Source organism: Aethalodelphis obliquidens, unplaced genomic scaffold (genome assembly GCF_003676395.1).
Source record: "Aethalodelphis obliquidens isolate GAN/ISIS:26980383/991018 unplaced genomic scaffold, ASM367639v1 scaffold2, whole genome shotgun sequence".
NCBI classification, from domain to species: Eukaryota; Metazoa; Chordata; class Mammalia; order Artiodactyla; family Delphinidae; genus Aethalodelphis; species Aethalodelphis obliquidens.
The window spans coordinates 38761891-38783949 of record NW_020837946.1 but is presented as its reverse complement, the minus strand read 5'-3'; the positions used below and the strand labels follow the sequence as shown (position 1 = coordinate 38783949).

Here is a 22059-nt window from a genome sequence, read left to right as displayed (position 1 = left end):
ACTACAAAGGAAATATTTTCCTTCAAATCCATAATATTAAAGTTCACTATGTTATGTACTCAAGAGACCTCTCTAATAAAACCTGGGATTTTCACAATAACCTCCACCTTAGGGACTTGACTTTCTTTCCATCCCTCCGAGCAGCCAGGGCGCCACTGGTGTGAGAGCCACGATGTGTGTTCTCAACTTCAGAGATTTGTTCCTTTTGTGCAGTTTCCAGTGTCAATAACAGGCTAGGACTTCACTTCTCAGACATACCAGTGACTCACGCTAAACTAAGCAAAGGAGATAACCTCTCACTTTCAATTAGAGGAATTATCTTAGACCCGCCAGCATGTGTGGATTTACAAAGCAGCAAGGACAAGTGCAAAGCAATACTTGTAAGGGGAGGGGAGGGGTGAGGGAGAGAAAAACAGACTCTGGCCAGTACCTCCCCTTAGCTTTCTCCATGGGTGACCAACACGCAGGCGGACTTTCTCAGATGCTCCAGCACCTGAGCGCTTTGGCCAAGTCCTGGTCGAGGCCTGTGAAAGTGACCAGAGAGTGAAGGCGACTCCACAGAGCGGTGACTGTGGGAGCACCCCCGTGACCGAATGGGCCAAAAAGCTCTTAATAATTCCCCAAACCCAAACTTCCCCATCTAACCTCATCCTTGACTCTGCTGACCCACAAGACCGTTTATTAGGAGTTATCAGAAACCACTCAGACTCTTAAGGTCGTATTTGCACATAAAACACCCTCTGGCTCAAACTTCAAGGAGGAGCCCACCTGTACAAAGGGCACTACTGAGCTTGCTGAGGGGTAATCACTCCCAGGACTTTGATCAACAAGAGAAAAGCAGAACGGTAGTGGAGGAAAGAGACGCAGTGACACAAGCCGAGGTCAGAACCAGAGGTGGCCCCTGCCACTTGCCTCCTTTCGGATTTTGAATGTGCCAACCAGTTCCAGCCCTCCTGTCCCTGGATGTGCCAGAGGTGTGGGCTAGGCCATCACAGCAGGAGCAGTGCTCCCCAGAAGACAGCCCTTTATCTGCTTACTGATCAATGAACAGGAGGCTGTTCTGAGCCTTGTTTGGATATTCAGACGGTCAGAAGGGACACGGCTTCAATATGCTCATCTAGTTGATTGAACCTCCAGGCTAAACAGTCCTACTTTTCTTAAGAAATGAACGTGGACATGGTCCATTGGCAACAGGAACACTGATGCTGGAATGATCTGTTCAATAACTCTGACACGCCTCTATGACACATGAGTCAAACGTCCGGAGTTGGATTCTGACCTAAGCTGATACTGTGGGAGCAGGAGAACTTAGCTCTCCGTGCACAGAGGCTCCGCCTTGGCCCCCGAGGCCACAAGGCAGTGAAGGTTTGAGTCCCTGTGTCGGTGACTCAGCTCTGCCTCTGCTCTGGGAAGATAAATTAGGCGCCACGTGCTTTACTCTAGGTAAAATAGGTTATTCAGGGAAAAATGTAAAAAGACTTCAAAAAGATTCCGGTCAATATGAAAGGTCCCCTATCAGAAAAGGTGCATATTGGGGCCATGACAAGAACTTCTTCCTTCTTTGTGAAAAAATAGTATCCTCCAAGTTGCTGACAACTGTTTACTGCAGGGGTCCTTTGAGTTGGGCTGATAAGGAGGGAGGCAAACCCCACTTCCAGTGATACTCTGCAGGCTGTGAGGGCAGCACGCCCCCTGCCCTGCAGCACGTGCTACCACCCCTGTCCCAGCTGAGGAGCAGCTATGAAGTCTGTTCTCATCCCAGCAGCGAATGGGCCCGGGGCCTATTATTTCCACGTGGTAGGAGATACCCTGGGATAGGCTGGAGAGTCGTTTGTCATAAGTGTGTTGGGCAGCTTCCCTTCTGCACTCTGTGAGGGTACGTGTCCCAGGCAGCATGCCCCCTTGTCTCCCTCTCACCCCCCTGTGCTGACAGACCCATGGCCTCATTCAGGGCTCAGGCAGCAATGTGCTCACAGTAGTTAGGCTCAGGCCCAGGGATGACTCATGACTGGCCATTCCCCTTGGCCAGTGATGGGTGTAGGGATCAAGTCCAAAAGAAAAACAAAACAAAACAAACAAACAAAAAAAAAACACAGCTTACAGGCTTTGGGAAAGGCTTTCCTCCCTAATAAAAGGAACCTTGACATGACTGAGCAGCTGAATTAACCCTTCCCGCAACCCTACCTCTGAACTTCTTGTTTAGGGAGAGGATATACTTCCTATTGTTTAAACCCCATTGGATATGGTGAAAATTGCAATGAAAGGCATCCTTATTGGCCTTACTGGTTCTCAGTGGTAGGAACCTGAAGTTACTTTCCATCTCTGGAAAAGTGCTACAAGCCACAGGCTACCAGCTCCTAATAAGTAGAGAAAATAAGCACTCACTCGTGGTAAGCTGCGTGAATCGAGGCAATTGCAGCTGAATTTGCTCATCTGTAAAATGGTTTTAGCAGTAGCAACAACTGCAGAGGCTTATTATGATTAATTTAGTTAGTGCGGATAAAGTTCTTAAAATAGAGCACAGAGTAGAGACTCAATTTAAATGTCAAATGTCATTATTATGGAGATGAGGCAAGAAGGACTGATCATCCTGGGCTAAATTAGGGCTACCAACTAGAAACCAAGATTACAGCAGACACTGGTAAGATAAAGGAGACAAAAATTGCAGTTTAACAATGTCTTCCTCACACTCATTCTCTCCACAAGAGTATACGGGTGACCTGGCTGTGACAGCAGTTCTTGTCCCTTTCGTGTCCAGGGTTGGCTCAGTTTACCTGAAGTGGTAGACTGAAAGATGTCCCCAAAGATGGCCACGCCCTAATCCCCGGAACCTGTGACTGTGTTACCTCACATGACAAGAAGGACTTTGCATCTGGAGATGGGGAGGCTACCCTGGACCAGGGGTCCCCAGCCCTCCTGTTAGGAACCGGCCTGCACAGCAGGATCCCCATCGCTTGTATTATTACACCCCCCAGGTCTGTGGAAAAAACTGTCTTCCACAAAACTGGTCCCTGGTGCTAAAAGGATGGGGATCGCTGCCCTGAACTATCCAGGGAGGCCCAGTGCCCTTATAAGAGGGCAAAGGAGATCAGAGTCAGCAATGGGAGGGTGCTGATGGGAACAAGAGCCCGCAGTGATGGGAGGAAGGGGCCACAGCCAAGGAATACAGGCAGCCTTTAGAAGCCGGAAGAGGCAAGGAATCTGATTCTCTCCTAAACTTCCAGAAGGAACTCAGCCCTGCCAGCAGCTTGAATTTAGACTTTTGAAGTCCAGAATTGTAAGAGAAAAAAAATTGTGCTGTTCTAAGCCAAAGTTTGTAGAAATGTGTTACACCAGAAATAAGAAACTAATATTTCTGGCTAACCAGGTGAGACCTGCCCCCTACCTCCTCGTCTTCGTTTAGATATTCCTGCTGCAAGTAACGGAAGTCTCAACCCAAAATGGCTTAAGGGATCTGTTATCTTACATATTAAAATCAGAGTAACAGAGCCAAGGTGTTATAGGTTGGCTAATTCAGCAGCTCAGAGACCTCATTAGAGATCAAGTGTTTTGTTTTTCCAAATTCCTGCTCTGCCATCCTCAGCATGAAGGTTTATCTTTTCAGGTTGGTCCACTCATGGTCAAAAATGGTGGCTGTGCTTCAAATCACTATATCCCTCCACATTAATGTCCAAAGGTTGGAAGATAAAGTCATTTCTTTCATGTGTCCCTTTTTAGGTAACAGGAATAATTTCCCAGAAGTTCCCAAGTAAACTTTGCCTCTAGTGGCATTAGCAAGAATTGAATGATTCCTCTATTTCTAAATCAGTCACTGAGGAGAATGGAATTAACATTCAGCTCTGGTATAGCAGAAGGGCCAGCCCCTCCTGAAAGTACTTGGCAGCCTACTTTCTAGGTTGTATTAGTAAGAAGAGGGATGGTAGGTGATGTGTGTAGCAAACATACACATCCTCCATTCCCTCCCCAAGGTCCCCTTTGAGCAGACAACTGCATCAGAGAGAAAAACCTTCCAAAATAGAGGAAGGCTGTCCTTCCGGTGAAGTGTGCTAATGTCTGTAACCCTCACTCTCTTGCTCAAAATCTTCTGACCTGGAAGCACATTCATTTATTTAATATTTTTCTTTGCTCAGAGTAACTACTAAATAAATGTTTATGAATCAAGGGTCAATAATTGTCATTTTGTGCCTCTAGTGTTATTATTTTCTGATTGTTTGTTTCTCAACAGTCGGGAGGTATTTAGAACCTACTGGAGATTTCGTTAGCATAGATATTTGTATTAGGTGGAATAAAAATAAAAATACTAACTCATATAACATTTTCTCTGAGCCTGTCATTACACTAAGGACTTGATGTAACTCATTCAACCTTAGCTATATGAAGTGGTACTGTTTTTAATCTCCATTTTACAGATGAAGAAATTCAAACACAGAGAGAAAAACCATTGCTAATCCATAAATTCCTCTGAGGAAAAGGTTAAGCGATGGCAAAGACTGGTCGTCTAATGATATTTTAAAAGGAAATAAAAACAATTTAGGACAAGTGGCCTGATCCATTGATATAAACTACAGGAGAATTTTATATTTCAAAAACATTGTTTTTGGTGTAAAATTAAATGACACAAGCAGCATTCAAACCTATACCAAGGGGTGGATGAAAACATAGGGCAAAGTGAAAAGTGTGTCTGTCTGTGGGAAAGATACCAAAAGAAAAAATAAAAACTTTATAAATTATGATCCAACAGTCATGAACTAGTGAAAAAACTTGGGATTTCAAAGAGTTGATTTGGAAGCAAGATCTTTTGGCTTCCCCTAGCTGAAGACCAATATTTTGAATGGCTTTTATCTGTTTCTATAATTATTTTGACCTTTCTCTGAACTAACACCTTCTTTTAAAAACACGTATGGGACACGGTGTTACAACCATTCTAGACAAAAAGGCGTATATTATGTTTTGGCTATTGGGCTTTTCTAATCACTATTGACTCACTTTGTTGTTATTGATTTTGGATATAATGGAACAAAATGATTCCATCAGTTCTTGCATACAGATAGTCAGTACTAAACTCCATGTTAAATTTGTTAGGATTCCCTTCAGGAGAGATGATGCCTGCAGATTCCATTGTGCTTTGTTGGTTGGCACTGCAATGGAGACTGAGATGTTTTTTCAATAATCTATAGAACAGTAGGCATTTTTACACCAAGGGAACAAAAATTACCTCATCTGAATCCTTTTAGAGGTGACAGGGTTTCAGTGAAGTTAGGTAGTTATTTAAAGATAGGACATTGTAGATTTCATGATGCAAAGTAAACGGAAGAATGCCTTCAAGAACACAAAATCCTGAAATACATAAAGGGAAGTAGGAGGCTAATTTATGGTAAATGCAAAGCATGAAACTCAAAAATTCCCAAAACAATTTGCATTGTGGCAGTATGTTGATTTAATTCTGGTTCTACTTAACTGATCAAATATCCAGAAAGAAAAATAGAAAATGTTGTTCATTTATCTGGATGATTCTAAACAGTCATATACTTGACATAGTAGAACTAAAATAGTAATGATCCAGGTTTTCTTGTTTTAATACTTGACATCTAAAATTGTTCTTGTTTCAACATTTCCTAAAAGGAGTCAATGTAAAGACTTCATTGATGATTGTTAAGTGTATTACTCTTTTGCATTTAGTTTTCCCAGACCAATTTATTGTTGCCAAGCATGTCTGGACAGGTTCTATCCTCTGAATTCCCAGATTTTAATTTGGTATTTCTATGGTACTCTGAATCATTGCTGGTAGAGTTTTAATTAGTCCAATGCATTGGAAACTAATTTGGCAGTATATACAAGAGTCCTACAATGTTTGGGTATTTGACTCAGGGGTTCTGCTTCTGGAAATCATTTTCAGGAAATAACACAAAATTCACAAAACATATTTATGTTCAATAATATTTGTTTACATGGTAATTATGTTAGCCAAGATGAGATACAACCTAAATGCCTGATAATAGCAAGATGGTTAAGTAAATTATGATATATCCACTGAAGGATGTTACTGTCTCTAAAATTTATAAAAAAAATGAGAAAATTCTTAAATATAATGACAAGTACAGAGGTGGGCAGAAGGCAGAAGCAAAATTGTGTTCAGCATTTGATCATAACAACATTAAAAAACATATTATTTTAAAGACTGAAAGAAATATATCTCCCAATGTCCATTACAAAAGAAAGGATAAATAAGTTGTGGTATAGGCACATGATAAAATATTATAAAATTGTTAAATGAGTGGACTTGCGTCATATAAGCCAACATGGATGAATCTTAATAAATATACCAAAACAAACTAAACAAAATATTACATTATTTAGATACACATATGTATACATGTGCATGTGTGTGCATTACGAAATTAAGAAAAGGAGTGGTGATAAACACAAAAATGTGGGACAGTAGTTATCTCTGGCAGGGAGGCACAGAGTTAGGAGGAACAGGGGAAAAACAAGTAGATAGAGGTCAGTTACTGGTAGCATTCTACTTCCTGACAGGGCATGGGGTCTTTTGCTATTCATTATGTTATATAGTAATGAATAAACAAAATAAAAGATGTCCGTGCCTGAGCCCATGACAACAGTGTGCCACAACTGAGAATTAAGATTTATCCATTTCTTAACTTTGTTAGAAGATGAGATTATAAATGACTTTTTTCCCTTTATACATTTCTACAATTTCTATCATTAGCACTATACTTTAAATTTTTAAACACAATAAACAAATCTAGAAAGCCTGTAGATATAAAAATTCAAAAGACAAATTATACCTGAGGCTGGATGAGCTAGAATTACCAAATTTAAGTCAGGCAATTGAACCAAAAGCTTGGGTTTAATTAACAGTAACCTGCAGTTAGTGGTTACATTATGTAGACCTGATTTTATTTTCTTAATCCTGATGATTCCAATTCTTCTCTGAGAAAGTGACCACACTGGGGCCTAACTGTAAAGATCTAAAAATGTTATATTTTCTTATAATTAATTATAATAGCTAGTATCAATTATTACTATGTGCCAAGTACTGTGTTAAGTGCTTTTCATCCATAGTCAGATTTAATGCTCACACTAAACATATGATAGTTACTAGTATTGTCAAAATTCAACAGATGAGGAAACTGAGGCACAAAGAAGATAGGTGCCTTGCCCAAGATCACACGACCAGTAAATAAGGGAGCTCAAAATTTGAGCCTAGACTTACAATGGATCAAGCCGCCTCCTGAGAACTAAAAAAATCTTACCAAACTCTGATCTCAATAAATATGTACATATGAAAGTGGAAGTGTAATAAGTCTGAGAGAGGGCCCTAGAGTTTGGTTCTCAGAACCATGTGTGAGGGTAGATGTAGGGGCATGGTTTCCCAGGGCAAAGATCTGAAGATAGAAGTCGGAGAAGTATAGACCCCAAGGATACCTAGAAGGCGGGCTAGCTCGGTCCCTTGAGCAGGGCTCTGAAGGCCACGACTACGTAGGTTTATAGCTAGGCTTCACCACATACTAGCTTTGTGACCTGAGAAAGTTACTGGAATTCTCTGTGTTTCATTTCCTACGATTGTAAAATTGTAAAACAGTCGTACCTACCTCACAGAGTCATTGTGTGTATTAAATGAATCAACCTATGTAAAGCACTCAGAACAATTCCTGGCACATAGTGCTCATGAAATGTTAGCTATTATAATTCTGGTGTATATTTTCCCAGTACATAATCTTTTCTGTCTCTCTCATTGTACATTCATCGGTTGCTTTGAATTATCTGGGAAATGAGAGAAGTTATAAATAAATACAGAATGGAAAAATAACCCTTATAATATTAATAAATCTACTTTTATGATACTGAATAGAGGCTTAAAAATACATACGCTGGTTTTCTTTTGCAGTTGAAAGAACATAATTCTAGGACCAGGAGATGTGAATTCAGGTCCTGGCTCTGTCCGTAACTCTACAACCTTGGATAAATCTCAACTCTATCAGCCTCTGTCTTCTTGCCTGACAGTGGAGGTGATGATGCCAGGATCACCTCCCTGAATGCTTTATTCTGGCATGTGTCAGCAGGTTTGTGCTTTCATTTCATGATCCACACTTGGTGAGCAACTGCTCTGTACCAGACTCAGTGTTGGAGGTGGGACATGAAAAGTTTGGTACCTTGAGGAATTCAGGGCAGAGGAACTGCAATCCTGACTGAAGAGTGTGAGCCTGCATGAGCCCACAGGGCTGGGGAAGGAATGAAAGCAGATATTCCAATTCAAATGATGATTTTCGAATTCTAGATAGTACACCAACCACACAAGGGGGAATAATAGCTGGCATTATTTTGGCCATTCAGAAACAGGTCCTTTTTTTTTTTTCCATCCTGAAACATATGCACATTTCCATGGGACTCTCCACCTATAACTGCCACCATCTGAAATATTTTGTTTTGCATTTGTTTTGAATCCTTTAAGATTCCACAAAACTAACTCACTTTCTCAGGACAGAACATTTGTATTTGTTTGGCAGAAATTTTCCCACCGTTCATGTCCAATTATTAAGTTGGTTAGATAGAAAATAATGATATTACTACTCTTCCATGCTTATCACCCTTGACATTTTCCAAATAGAAACTTTGTTCATTGGCTGAAATACTGTTTAGTACTATCCAACGTCAAAGACAGGTTTGGTACACCAATCTCCTTGGAGAAAAGGATGTGGGTCTCTAATTCAGTTATAGATGGAACTGAATTTGATAGCCCCAGACTATTTGCCAATAATATTTTTATAGCCACAAATAACCTGGCAACTCAGCATTTTAGTTTTGAGTCAGGTCAGGAAAAGGTCTACTTTGGGTCTGATTAGTTATTTATTTGCACAGTTTTTCAGATGTTCATGTAGTGCCCAGGTGCACGTCCATCCAGAGCAGAAAAGCCCACCAAGCTGACCAAAGCCACAGCTAGGTGTCAAATTTTAAGGTTTGACCCCCCAAACCCCAAATTCTATGCCTGTGGCATCTATATAAAGGAATCAGACTCCCCCCCAAAAAATAATCTAAAGCTTTTTTGTTAACCTATCATCACAATATTTGATGTTGCTCAGACTGCACCAAATTTTTTTTTAATTGTTCTTCTCAAAATGTAATAAAAAGAGAAGTACAAATAGCTGATAAACCACAAAAAGATGCCTGGCCTCATAATGATAAAAGAAATGAAAAATAAAATATATTTCTCCTATAAAACTGATAATCTCTTGAAAATTGATAATAACCAACATTGGCAAGGGTGGGGTAACAGGATCTCTCACTTAGATGTTGGGCCTTAAAATATTAGTAAAATTTTTCCAGAAGGAAAAACACCCTGATATTTTATGTATCCTTTGACCTTGAGATTCTACTTTTAAGAAATTATCTTCAAAGGAAATAATTATGAACGTACGCAAAGATTTGCCTTCAAGGATAATTGCTGTATTGTTTTCAATAATGAACAGTTAAAAAAATTAAATGTCCAAAAATAGGGGATTGAGTAAATAAAAGATGCTATATCCATACAATGATATAGTATATAACCATTAAATATGTTACAATATTTTGTGGCAAGAATATATTTATGATATATTAAGTAAAAGGGTCATCATCATTAGCAGCAGTTATCCCTAAATAAGAGATCTAATTTGATTTGTAAATTTAAAAAAATTTTTTTTTCTGTATTTTCTATGGTGAATGCATTTACCACTTTAATAGAAATTATAAACTATAATATAATTTTTAAAAACATATGAACTATAATGTAATGCTTCTTAAACTTGTATAAATTTCTAAATGTTATTAAAGCAAATAGATATTGGCATTCACCTTATAATCTCTGTGAGAGTAACTTTATTAAAAGTTATACTTTACGAGTTTTTATCAATTTAGTGTCAATATAGAATGTAATATTTGTTGAAGACACTGTAAACACATAGACATTTTATATAATATAGTGGTTGTGCACTATTTCAGTGGAGAGCTGAGATTTGCAAACTTGCACTCCTGTCCATGGGAAGCACATGGAAATAATAGGAAGAGCTGACAGATGTAGGTACTTTGTAGTCTAGTCCAAAATAATAGGGGTAGAAAGCCAACACTCATTGGTATCCGGGGAGGCCTGCACTAAATTCCTGCCACTGCCCCTCATAGGCTGTGTAACTTTGGCCAACTCACTGAACTCCAGCAAAACAGGGATAACAATAACGTGCAATATCTACCCCTTCCAGGGGTTGTGAGATTTAAATGAGAAAAGAGGGCTAAAAGTAGAATTTGCACTACACGTGGCAAATAAATACTCAATAAACTTAAGCTATAATTCCCAGCCATAGGTTCATCATGGGATTGGTACATCCAAAGCCTCCTGCTCAGTCCTCTGTGGCTAAACCAGAGGAGGAACGACAAACAGCAAAATCAGTCAACAACCGCCCACGTTCCTCCACGTTGCTCAAGTTCCCCAGGGAATAAAAAGTGCAGTCCTTGGAAAGGAATTGAACGTGGAAATGCCCTTGCATTCCTACTTTGTGTGTGTGTGTGTGTTTGCCTTAATGGAATCCTTTTGTTTAAAAAAAAAAAAAAAGCAGTGGAAGAAGAGGCCCCATTCACCATAGTTAATATTGCCAAGCCTTGGGGAGTAATACACTCACTGCTTTGTGACCCAGAGCCCAGCAGGAGTTAGGCTTCAAGGGGTCCTCTTTGAATTTCATGATTTTTTTCTCTTTTTTAAGGTTGCTTAAATGTTACCAAACTCTTAAGTCCCTGGATGGATGAAAGTCGCTGAGTGAATTGGTAAATGTTGCTGAAGCCGGGGGATGAGGGTCCCAACACAAGGAAGGGCCTGATTTATTCAGCGCCTGAGCATGAGGAACAGTGACCGCTTTATGTGGTAAAATAACTAACCTGCTAAAACAATGATCACTTACAGGAAAAATGTAAGAAAAGTTGACTTAAACCAGGAAAACGTTGGTAAATTCACTGTTGCCTTTGTGTCAAATCAGTAATTGAAAACTCTAGCTCCATGTTCTTAAAGTAAAACCCCTCAGTCCTGAGCAGGGCAGGGAAAAAAAAAAGTTTGCTTCCTGAGAAACACAAAAGCTTATTTTTTCAGATCTTAAAAAGAGATATAATTTAGAAAAGGGATAATCACAAGCAACACTTTCTGCTGAGAACAAAAACCAAAGCAAAAAAATATTTATGGACATTCCCAAGAAACCGCTATGGCAAATCTCACTGGAACTTTAATTCATGTGGAGGCTTTGAAACATCAGCACACAGCAGGAAATGAAAGGGCATTTGAAAAATAAAGGACAACTCCAGCTTCTCCTCTACCCATACCTCTATAAGTTGCAAAGAAAGTCCTTATTTTTAGCAAAATTGCTATCACATTTACAAACTGCAGTCTGGACATGTGTCCACAGCTTGGTGCCAACATGGCTCTATCACCGCGGATCCAAACCCACCAGAACATTTTGTTTTTCAGAAGTCAGTTTTCCCTTAAAATACATTCACGTGGAGAGCGGGGAATGAGAACTGCCGTGGATAATGAGAAGTGGGGGCCTGAGGACAAGAGAAATCTGCTGGAGAGCTCAAGGAGTATATGGTGAAGAAAAGTTCTTTTTTAGCTCCCAGTGAATTCCTCAGCAATTAGTGGTTTGTCATGAAATGATAGCAGTTGCAAGAACTGTGGCCAGAGACCCATGGCCTGCCTGCATCATGGGAATATCCCTGGCCTCCGAGACAAAAGAAGCTGCATAGAGTTATGGTGGTACAAAATACGTTTTTCAAAGCTTTTTAGGCCCCTCTTTCAATAATATATGAAGCAAACAAAGCTAAGCAAAGAAAAATTGTCTTTGATCAGGTTTTAACAGACATTTCAAAGTAGAGGAATGTGTTAATACTGTAAAGTATTGTTTATGAACAAGGAAATATGTTTCAGTGTGCCAAGCTACCCTCCGAGAAGCATCTTAAACTCTTGGAGGAATAAAGTCCAAGATAAATGGTTGTGGGATTTTGCAGGTAAGATGACTCTAACTTGCTGGCATTACTCAAAAAGATATATAATAAAGTGCCATGAAGAACTTCCAAAATCATCAGAATTTGTTAAAGACAGTATACTATTTTAGTTGTACATTTTTTGCATTATTGCTAAAGCAGCTTTGCCCCCTCCCCCCATCAAATGCCTGACTGTAAAAGAAATGCGTGCTTATCGTAGGTAACTGGAAAGCATGGGGAAATATCACCTATCATTCCACTGCCCATGTGCTGATATGATTAGTATACTGGCATATTTTTTCTTGACTTTTTCCTACATGTATTTTTTTAAACTGGGTGCGATTACACTGTCTCTGTGTGTGTATGTGTGCGCAGGCGTTTACACGTAGTGTATCACAGAATTATCCAAGGTCGTGGAGCACACTTCACTATTGTCATTTGCTTAACTGTTTCCTGTTATTGTACATTTGTACACTCTTTGAGTGTTCTGTTGAATTTCAAGTAATGAGGAGCTTTTCTTGCTAAACCATGAAAGAATTGTACCTTATATATATATTAGTACATATAAGTGTGTGTCTCAGTTTTGGGTGCTGACACAAAATATTTTGGTTTATCTTACATTTATTTTCTTTGATGCAGTTCCTCAGAAATTAAGGAGACCCATTTTTATCTAGATTATGTAAAAAACTCCTAAAATCACTAATAGAGGATAAATAACCCAATTTTAAATGGGCAAAACATCTGAATAGACATTTCATCAAAGAAAATATACCAGTGGCCAGTAAGCACATGACAAGATGCTCAACATCATTAGTCATCAGGGAAGTGCAAATCAAAACCACAAAGAGATTTAACTTTATACCTACTAGAATGGCAATTATCAAGAAGACAATAACAAGTATAGGGGAGGATGTGGAGAAATTGGAACCCACATACTGCTGGTGGGAATGTAATTTGATGTAGTCACTTTGGAAAACATGGTGGTTCTTCAATGGTTAAACATAAAGTTACCATATGACCCAGCAATTCTACTCCTAGTTATACACTCAAGAGAAATGAAAACATATATCCACACAAAAACTTGTACACAGCAACATTATTCTTAACAGCCAGAGTAAAAACAACCTAAATGTTCAATAACTGATGAATGGGTAAACAAAATGTGCTATATCCATACAGCAGATAATTATTCAGCAATAAAAAGGAATGCAGTGCTGATATATACAACTATATGGATGAACCTTGAAAACATGATGCTAAGTGAAAGAAGCTAGTCACAAAAAATTATTTATTTTATGATTCCATTTATATGAAATGTATACACTAGGCAAAGCCATGGAGACACAAGTAGTTTAGTGGTTGCCTAGAGCTGAGAAGTTTGGGTTTTCTTTGTGGGGAGAGGAAAATGTTCTGGAATTAGATAGTGGTGATGGTTGTACAATTCTGTAAATACATTAAAAACCACTGAATTGTACACTTTAAATAGGTGAACTATTTGGTATGCAAATTATGTTTCAATAAAGCTGTCACTTAAAAAGAGTACTCAGAACATTGTGGGGAATGTTCAGACATTGGCTCATTTTTCATAGTTAAAATGTATCACTAAGGACCCACCATGTTCTTGGCAAGACAGTTTTCCTGGCTGCAAAGCACCGTTTGGTATCAAATTTCTTTAAATGTGTTTGAGACGTTCTTATAGCCACAGGAGATAATTACTAAAGTTTCTACTCAGAAGGTTGACTTATAAATGCCTGCCTTTTTAAGAACTGGGTTTAGACTATGCATCCTGAGTGAAAGTAAAGAATTATTTTAAAGAGAAATTCATCTAATTCACAGAGGGTTTACTTTAGGTTCAAAGTAAATGTGAACTTTCTGTATCCAGAAACTGGAATAAAATTTATTTACATTTGCTATCATTTTGACAAAAACTCTCTACAAATCTCACATATAGTGAGGTTATTTCCACTTCTAACCATTCTAAGAATAAATGTAGTCTGGCCAGTTTAACTTAGATGGCATTTGTGTATTTGTTTAGTTTTCACAGGCATTTTGGACAGCCCACAAATGACACCTATTTGCGTAGTCACACAGCGGGGACGTGGCCAGGGGAGGGGCCAGGTTGTGGAAGAACATGAGGGATCATAAATATTTCTGTGGTTATTTTTCAGAAAATATAATCTACATCTAGGGGTGACTTCTAAAGCTTATAATAGTCATTTTCACTTTTGCATGAATATATTTCAGATGCTTTCTGAGACAAGGTTTTCATAAGAGGGACAGAATCTGAGTACAAAGCCTTAAAGGAACTGGGAAGTGGGCAGAGAGGAAAGAAGGAAATGAGGCGCTTACAGAAGTAGAGACAGGTTTTATCTACCACCACTCTGGCAGGGCAACCCGCCTTGATTTGTAGCTTCAAGGCTGGCCACACCATTGAGCCAAATTCACATAACCAAAAGCCAGCATCACAGGCAACACATCACAGGTGAACTCATCTTTCTCTCAAACATGCCCCTCCTCTGCTGTTCCCTATATTACTAAATTGACAACCACTGAGATGGTTACTCAAAAGAAAAACTTGAGAATCATCCTTTATATGCTCCATCATCTTACACACCCAAGTAATTAGGGAACTCTATCAGTTCTCTCAAATCTCACTTGAATCTGTCCCTTTCTCTCAGCTTCCTCAGCCACCACCACCTCTTGCCAGGACGACTGAGATAATCCTCCTAAGTGGGTCTCAGCCTTCAGATTTACCCCCTTTCAGATAGCCTCCACACCGTGTCCAAACAATGAAAAACATAAATTACGATTATGTGAAACTCTCATTGAAAACTCTTCACTGGCATCCCATGACCTTAATGTAAAAGCCAAACTGGTTGATACGGCCTCTGCCCACCTCTCCAGCCCCTTGTCTCACCTCTCTCTGGAGATCTTTTGGTTGCTTCAACAAATCAGGCATTTGGTGCCTCGGAGCCCCTTCTGCCTGAAGAAGGTCTTCTTAGGAAGGCTATTTAACAAGAGGTTTCTCAGATGTTATAGATAAAGAATTATGAAATTTTATACCAATTTCTGTTCCACGTATAACAAATTGTGTGTGAATACAGGTACTCTGTACAATACCTATTGGCATGGTACAAATGGCTAACTAGGAAACACTAGTGAATTATTCATGTCTCTCTTTCCTATTTAGCAACACTACATTTTGTAATGCTGTAAATATTGCCATTTAGATGATTCAATCCTAAGTTTAACTGACTTTATGATACATTTTTAGTTTTTAATCAAGCATGTATAAATTAAAAGGTAACCCAAACATTTTCTTAAATAATACAGATTCTAATCACTTTCTCCTGTTTTGTAAAATTTAATCCTGGAAAATTTAATTCAAATCTGTTGTGATAGAAAGGGCAAAGAAGGCATTTGAAGTCAGGTAAACTTGAGCTCAAATCCCCACATATGGTAATTAGGTAACTTTGAAAAACTGCTTAACCTTTTTATTTATTTATTTTTTGCCCCACTGTGCAGCATGTGGGATCTTAGTTCCCCAACCAGGAATCAAACCCTCGCCCCCTGCATTGGAAGTGCAGAGTCTTAACCACTGGACCGCCAGGGAAGTCCCTGCCTAACTTTTTTGAGACTCAGTTTCCTCACCTACAAAATGAAGATAATACAGTCAACCCTCAGTATCCACGAAGGATTGATTCTAGGAACCCTGAGAACAGCACAATCTGCAGATGACCGAGACCTTATAAAAAATGTCATATATGCATATAACCTATGCACAGCCTCCAGTATACTTTAAATCATCTCTAGATTACTTGTAATACCTACTACAATTGTCACAACACAAATTCAAATTCTGCTTTGGGGAAACTTCTGGATTTTTCTTCAAATATTTTCCAACTGCTGTTGGTTGCATCCATGGACGCAGAACCAGTGGCTACAGAGGGCCAACTGTATTCAATTTGCAGAGTTGTGAAGATTCAATGAAAACAGCATGAATAAAAGAGCCAAATATAATTCCTGATTCACAGTGGGGCTTAGTACACTGCATTCTTCCTTCTTTAATTTATATCTTACATATCCCTGAATAGGCATACCCACAGGCGATATTTTTTATACAGACACACACACCCATTCTATAAACACATACCATAAAGACCTTCCAAAATTAAACTGATAATTAGATACAATGTTGCGGGACTATTTGTGCCTGTTGTTTGGGACACGGGGGCAAAGCCAAAGTAATTAAATCTCGTATAAATTTAATGATATAAGTGGCCCCAGCCATTGGCCATTGTGATTATTCTATTTCTGGGAAGAAAGGAGACAGGTTTATTTGCAGTATCCCATGCTTAATCATTAGTATTTAATGAATGAGGACCAGAACTAATCAAAGAAGCAAACAGCTGATTACTGCTGTTTTGTCAAAGAAAGAAGTAATTGATGTTCGTGCAGGTTAAAGCGGCCAAAAAGGCCTCTAAATAAACGGCACAGCTCTTTTTCTCCCTTTATAACTTGTTTTCAATGGTCTTTAGTCTGTGATTACTTAAATATTCACTTATTTCAGAAGACTTTTTGTGCAAATCCCAATTAAAAAACCAATCACGTTCTTAATAAATTGGGCTAACAACATCTTTCAAAGGAAGAAACAAATAAATCTCAATGTTTCATCTCTAAAATTTGATTTTGTATGACTTTACAGGCAGTTAATTCAATTATAATCAGGAAAGCCTAATAAATTTATTCATGATGATTAATTTATAGGGGAAAATAAGTCTGTGATATGCCTTCTGTGACATGGGGAATCTATTGTTTTCTTTGTTCAATAATACTATCTTATAATTTTCTCCACATACATTTTGCACTCATTTGTTTACTATTCAGTATAACCAGAGTGACTCTACAACCTACAATTGTATCTTTAATTGGTGACCCACTTGCATTTTACCATCTGGCTAGAAATATTGGTATAATTAGTACATATCTTTCTTTTGGCCTTTCAAAAGGGGTATTACAATCACTAAATTTAAATTCCAGTGGTGAACCACAGAGGGCGGAATCCTTCCAACTAATTATAAAACAATCCCTTTTTTTGCTTATTCTGAAAGTTGACCACAGCATAGAGTTGGCATAGGACCTAAATGTGACAGATTATTCATTTGATGCTGACTACACTTGCACCTAGCCTTGTGCATTAGAGAGACTATTGAACAGTTTCCTTAGTAATATATTTAGAGGAAAGGACTTAATCTATTTCAATAAGCTAGAAGACCTATTTGCTTTCTGTAAGTAAAACTTTTACTTTTCTATATAATAATGATAGGAAATTGTGTGTGTGTGTGTGTGTGTGTGCATGTGTGTGTGTGTGTGTGTGTAGTGAGGAAACTATGTATATGGGAAAATGTTGGAACTTCTCTATTCTTATAGGAAGGCTTTGATGAATAAGAAAGAATTCAGAAGATATGGGAAGACCCATGGTGGTTAATTTCATGTGTCAACCTGACAGGGTTAAGGGATGCCCAGATAGCCGGTAAAACATTATTTCTGGGTGTGTCTATGAGGATGTTTCGGGAAGAGATTAGCATTTGAATTGGTAGATTGAGTAAAAATTACCCTTACCAATGCAGGTGAGCATCATCTAATCAGTCGAGGGCCTGAATAAAACAAAAAGGCAGAGGAAGGGATAGTTTGCTCTCTTTGCTTGAGCTGGGACATCCATCTTCTCCTGCCCTCAACATTGACCCTCCTGGTTTTCCGGGCTTCAGACTTGGACTGGGATTTATACTATCAGCTCCTCTGGTTTTCAGGCCTTCAGATGTGGACTGGAATTATACCATGAGCTTTCCTAGTTCTTCAGCTCACAGATGCAGATGGTGGAGGCTCTCAGCAACCAAAATCACATGAGCCATTTTCTATAATAAGTCTCCTCTTATATATATATATCTGTATACTACTGGCTGTGTTTCTGGGGAGATAGCTAATACAAGGCCTTTGCCTTTAGGTGAGGAATATATTACAAATGAGTTAAATTGATAGAGATGAAGGAGCAGTGAGAGTGCAGACTGCTGGTTCTGGAAGCCAAGCAAGGCATGGCCAGCTAAGAGTCCTCAGCAGAAAGCCATACTAATGACTTCCAATCAAGAAAACACCTTCGAGGTGTTGCCAAACCAAACTTGGGTCTGCTGGCTTGACACACAGCAAAGCCAATCTATTGACACCAAATCGTGGTGAAGGAAAGTACAGTGTTTCTTGCAAGGAACCCAGCAAGGAGCAGAGGCAGCTAATGCTCAAAAGACCCAAACTCCCCAATGGCTATTGAGAAAGACAAAGTGAGGGAGACGGTTGTGGGGAACGTGATCAGCTCCTGTACAATTTTCTGATGGTGGGTGGTAAGGTAGCCAGATGAGGTCACAGGGGTTAACATTATCAATTTTCAGGCTCCAGCCAACTGGGGGACTCCATGCTTATCACCACTCTCTGTCTGGTTGGGGTATGGTTTCTGCAGAAAAACTGACTGCATTAGACCTTATCTTTGCCTTTGAGAGAGAACTGGGAGTCCTTGGGGCTGATTTATTACGTTATGTTTTGTTCTCTGCCTGACTGCCCTGTCTCTGTTTCTGCACTCCTTAGCTTTGCCAGTCATCAAATGCTGGGGCTTGTTTCTTTCTCTCTCTACTCATGGATGGCCTGGGAAGCCACAGTATATTTCCACGGTTTTTCTTCACTAATCACCAGTAAGCAAGGGCCACACTGCGGGTTCTGCCACCAGGAAGGCCTCTACATACGTCTACCTGGTTTCAAAGATACTGAGAATCAGAGTCTGTTGTATCAGAACCTAATGATGATTTCTAATAAAGGTGCAAAGCTCACAGTGCTAAAAAGAGTGTTAGTGAAAATGGTCTTACTTGGATCAAGAATTAGGAACCTGCCCTTTCAAATTCCTTCTCCAATATAAGAGCTGGTTCCCACAAAATAACTTGAATTCTATTCCTGGATAAGCCAGATCTTTAAAGATCTTTGGACTATATTGCTTTGGCATCTAGTACAATGTTTTCCAGTAGGTGTCCACGGATAACTATCCAGAGAGATGTTAGCTTGGTCAAAGTAGTTATAAAACACGATACACGTTAGGTTCCTCACTCGGAGGTTCCCAGTGTAAGGTCCCCAAGCAATCCTGCCGTAAAAATACATGTCTAACACTGTCGAACGTAGTGTTTCTAAAACATAAATGGGTATATATGCTTTCTTTCTTTGCCACACACCTAATAACATTATGAGAAATGTGAGTTCAGAAAACGTTGATGATTGTGTCAATTAAGATGCTTTTAGCTGCCAATAACAGAAAACCTGAAACAGAGCAGATTAAACAAATAGGACATTTTAAAAAATCACATACTGAAAAGTCAAGGAGATGACTGCGGCCATTGCTTCAGTGGCTTCAGTGGGACAATAACGTCAGGACCAGCATCTCCAGGATTCCCTTGTCACCTCCTTCATAGTTACAAGATGGTGGAAACAGTACCCATTCCTTTGCGTATTTCATACTCCAAGAGCAGAATTAAGTAGTTGTGACAAGGCACTGTCTGCCCTGCAAAGCTTTTAAAATATTTAGCAACTGGTTTTTTATAGAAAAAGTTTGCTGACATTTTTCTGGATGTTCTAGACGATCTAGATATAAATGAAAGAATGTGTACCAGTAAGAATTGACAGGAAATGACTCTAAAATATATAAAGTAATATCATTGATAGAAATTAATAATTAATAGACAGATGTGCAGTAAGGAAATAAAATTTTTAGAATGAAACCCAGAGATTTCCAGCTGTGAAGTATGGGTAAGTAGTGCTGTGTTAACTAAGGGAGATGACATGAATCCAGGAAATTTGGGTGAGGAGGTAATAAAGAAAGGGAGAATATGATCATCATTTTACTTAGAGCTGTTCTACATTTGAGGATACTTATATCCAAATAAAGATAATACATGTAACTTCAATGTCTAGGAGGAAAACAGGCTAAAGAGAAAAATTGGGGAGTGAAAGAAAGACAGACAAGATGAAAAGGCAGAGGGCTATGTACCAGATGAAGGAACAAGACAAAACCCCAGAAAAACAACTAAATGAAGTGGAGATAGGCAATCTTCCAGAAAAAGAGTTCAGAATACTGATAGTGAAGATGATCCAGGACTTTGGTAAAAGAATGGAGGCAAAGATGGAAAAGATGCAAGAAATGTTTAACGAAGACATAGAAGAATGAAAGGACAAACACTCAGAAGAATTAAAGAACAAACAAACAGAGATGAACAATACAAAAACTGAAATGAAAACTACACTAGAAGGAATCAATAGCAGAATAACTGAGGCAGAAGAATGGATAAGTGACCTGGAAGACAGAATGGTAGAATTCACTGCTGTGGAACAGAATAAAGAAAAAAGAATGAAAAGAAATGAAGACAGCCTAAGAGACCTCTGGGACAACATTAAATGCAACAACATTCTCATTATAGGGGTCCCAGAAGAAGAGAGAGAGAAAGGAACCGAGAAAATATTTGAGGAGATTATAGTCGAAAACTTCCCTAACATGGGAAAGGAAATAGCCACCCAAGTCCAGGAAGCGCAGAGAGTCCCATACAGGATAAACCCAAAGAGAAACATGCCGAGACACATAGTAATCAAACTTGCAAAAATTAGAGACAAAGAAAAATTATTGAAAGCAGCAAGGGAAAAATGACAAATAACACACAAGGGAACTCCCATAAGGTTAACAGCTGATTTCTCAGCAGAAACATCACAAGCCAGAAGGGAGTGGCATGATATACTTAAAGTGATAAAAGGGAAGAAACTACAACCAAGATTACTCTACCTGGCAAGGATCTCATTCAGATTCAATGGAGAAATCAAAAGCTTTACAGACAAGCAAAAGCTAAGAGAATTCAGCACCACCAAACCAGCCACACAACAAATGCTAAAGGAACTTCTCTAAGTGGGAAACACAAGAGAAGAAAAGGAATTACAAAAACAAACCCAAAACAATTAAGAAAATGGTCATAGGAACATACATATCGATAATTAGCTTAAACATGAATGGATTAAATGCTCCAACCAAGACACAGGCTTGCTGTATGGATACAAAAACAAGACCCATCTATATGCTGTCTACAAGAGACCCACTTCAGACCTAGGGACACATACAGACTGAAAGTGAGGGGAGGGAAAAAGATATTCCATGCAAATGGAAATCAAAAGAAAGCTGGAGTAGCAATTCTCATATCAGATAAAATAGACTTTAAAATAAAGAATGTTACAAGAGACCAAGTAAGGACACTACATAATGATCAAGGGATCAATCCAGGAAGAAGATAAAACAATTATAAATATATATGCACCCAACACAGGAGCACCTCAATACATAAGGCAACTGCTAACAGCTATAAGAGGAAATCGACAGTAACACAATAATAGTGGGGGACTTTAACACCTCACTTATACCAATGGACAGATCATCCAAAAGGAAAATAAATAAGGAAACAAAAGCTTTAAATGACACAATAGACCAGATAGATTTAATTGATATTTATAGGACATTCCTCCAAAAACAGCAGACTACACTTTCTTCTCAAGTGTGCACGGAACGTTCTCCAGGATACATCACATCTTGGGTCACAAATCAAGCCTTGGTAAATTTAAGAAAATCGAAATCATATCAAGCATCTTTTCTGACCACAACGCTATGAGATTAGAAATGAATTACAGGGAAAAAAACGTAAAAAACACAAACACATGGAGGCTAAACAATAGAATACTAAATAACCAAGAGATCACTGAAGAAATCAAAGAGGAAATCAAAACATACCTAGATACAAATGACAATGAAAACACGACGATTCAAAACCTATGGGATGCAGCAAAAGCAGTTCTAAGAGGGAAGTTTATAGCTATACAAGCCTACCTCAAGAAACAAGAAAAATCTCAAATAAACAATCTAAACTTACACCTAAAGGAACTAGAGAAGGAAGAACAAACAAAACCCAAAGTTAGTAGAGGAAA

At 38.8% G+C, this 22059-nt stretch overlaps 1 long non-coding RNA gene across 2 annotated transcripts in view; it reads right to left on the bottom strand.

The window, feature by feature from the left end:
* The window catches only part of LOC113630186 (uncharacterized), a 30486-nt gene that overhangs the window by 2103 nt on the left and 6324 nt on the right, over nucleotides 1–22059 (bottom strand). Inside the window, exons 1-2 of one of the 2 annotated variants that reach the window (XR_003436855.1) lie at nucleotides 19415–20135; nucleotides 5216–5337 (exon numbers count right to left, since the gene is read on the bottom strand). This is a non-coding gene — a long non-coding RNA (uncharacterized LOC113630186). Of the gene's footprint in view, nucleotides 1–5215; nucleotides 5338–19414; nucleotides 20136–22059 lie in introns of those variants that run through there. The other variant, XR_003436854.1, reaches the window with a different exon arrangement.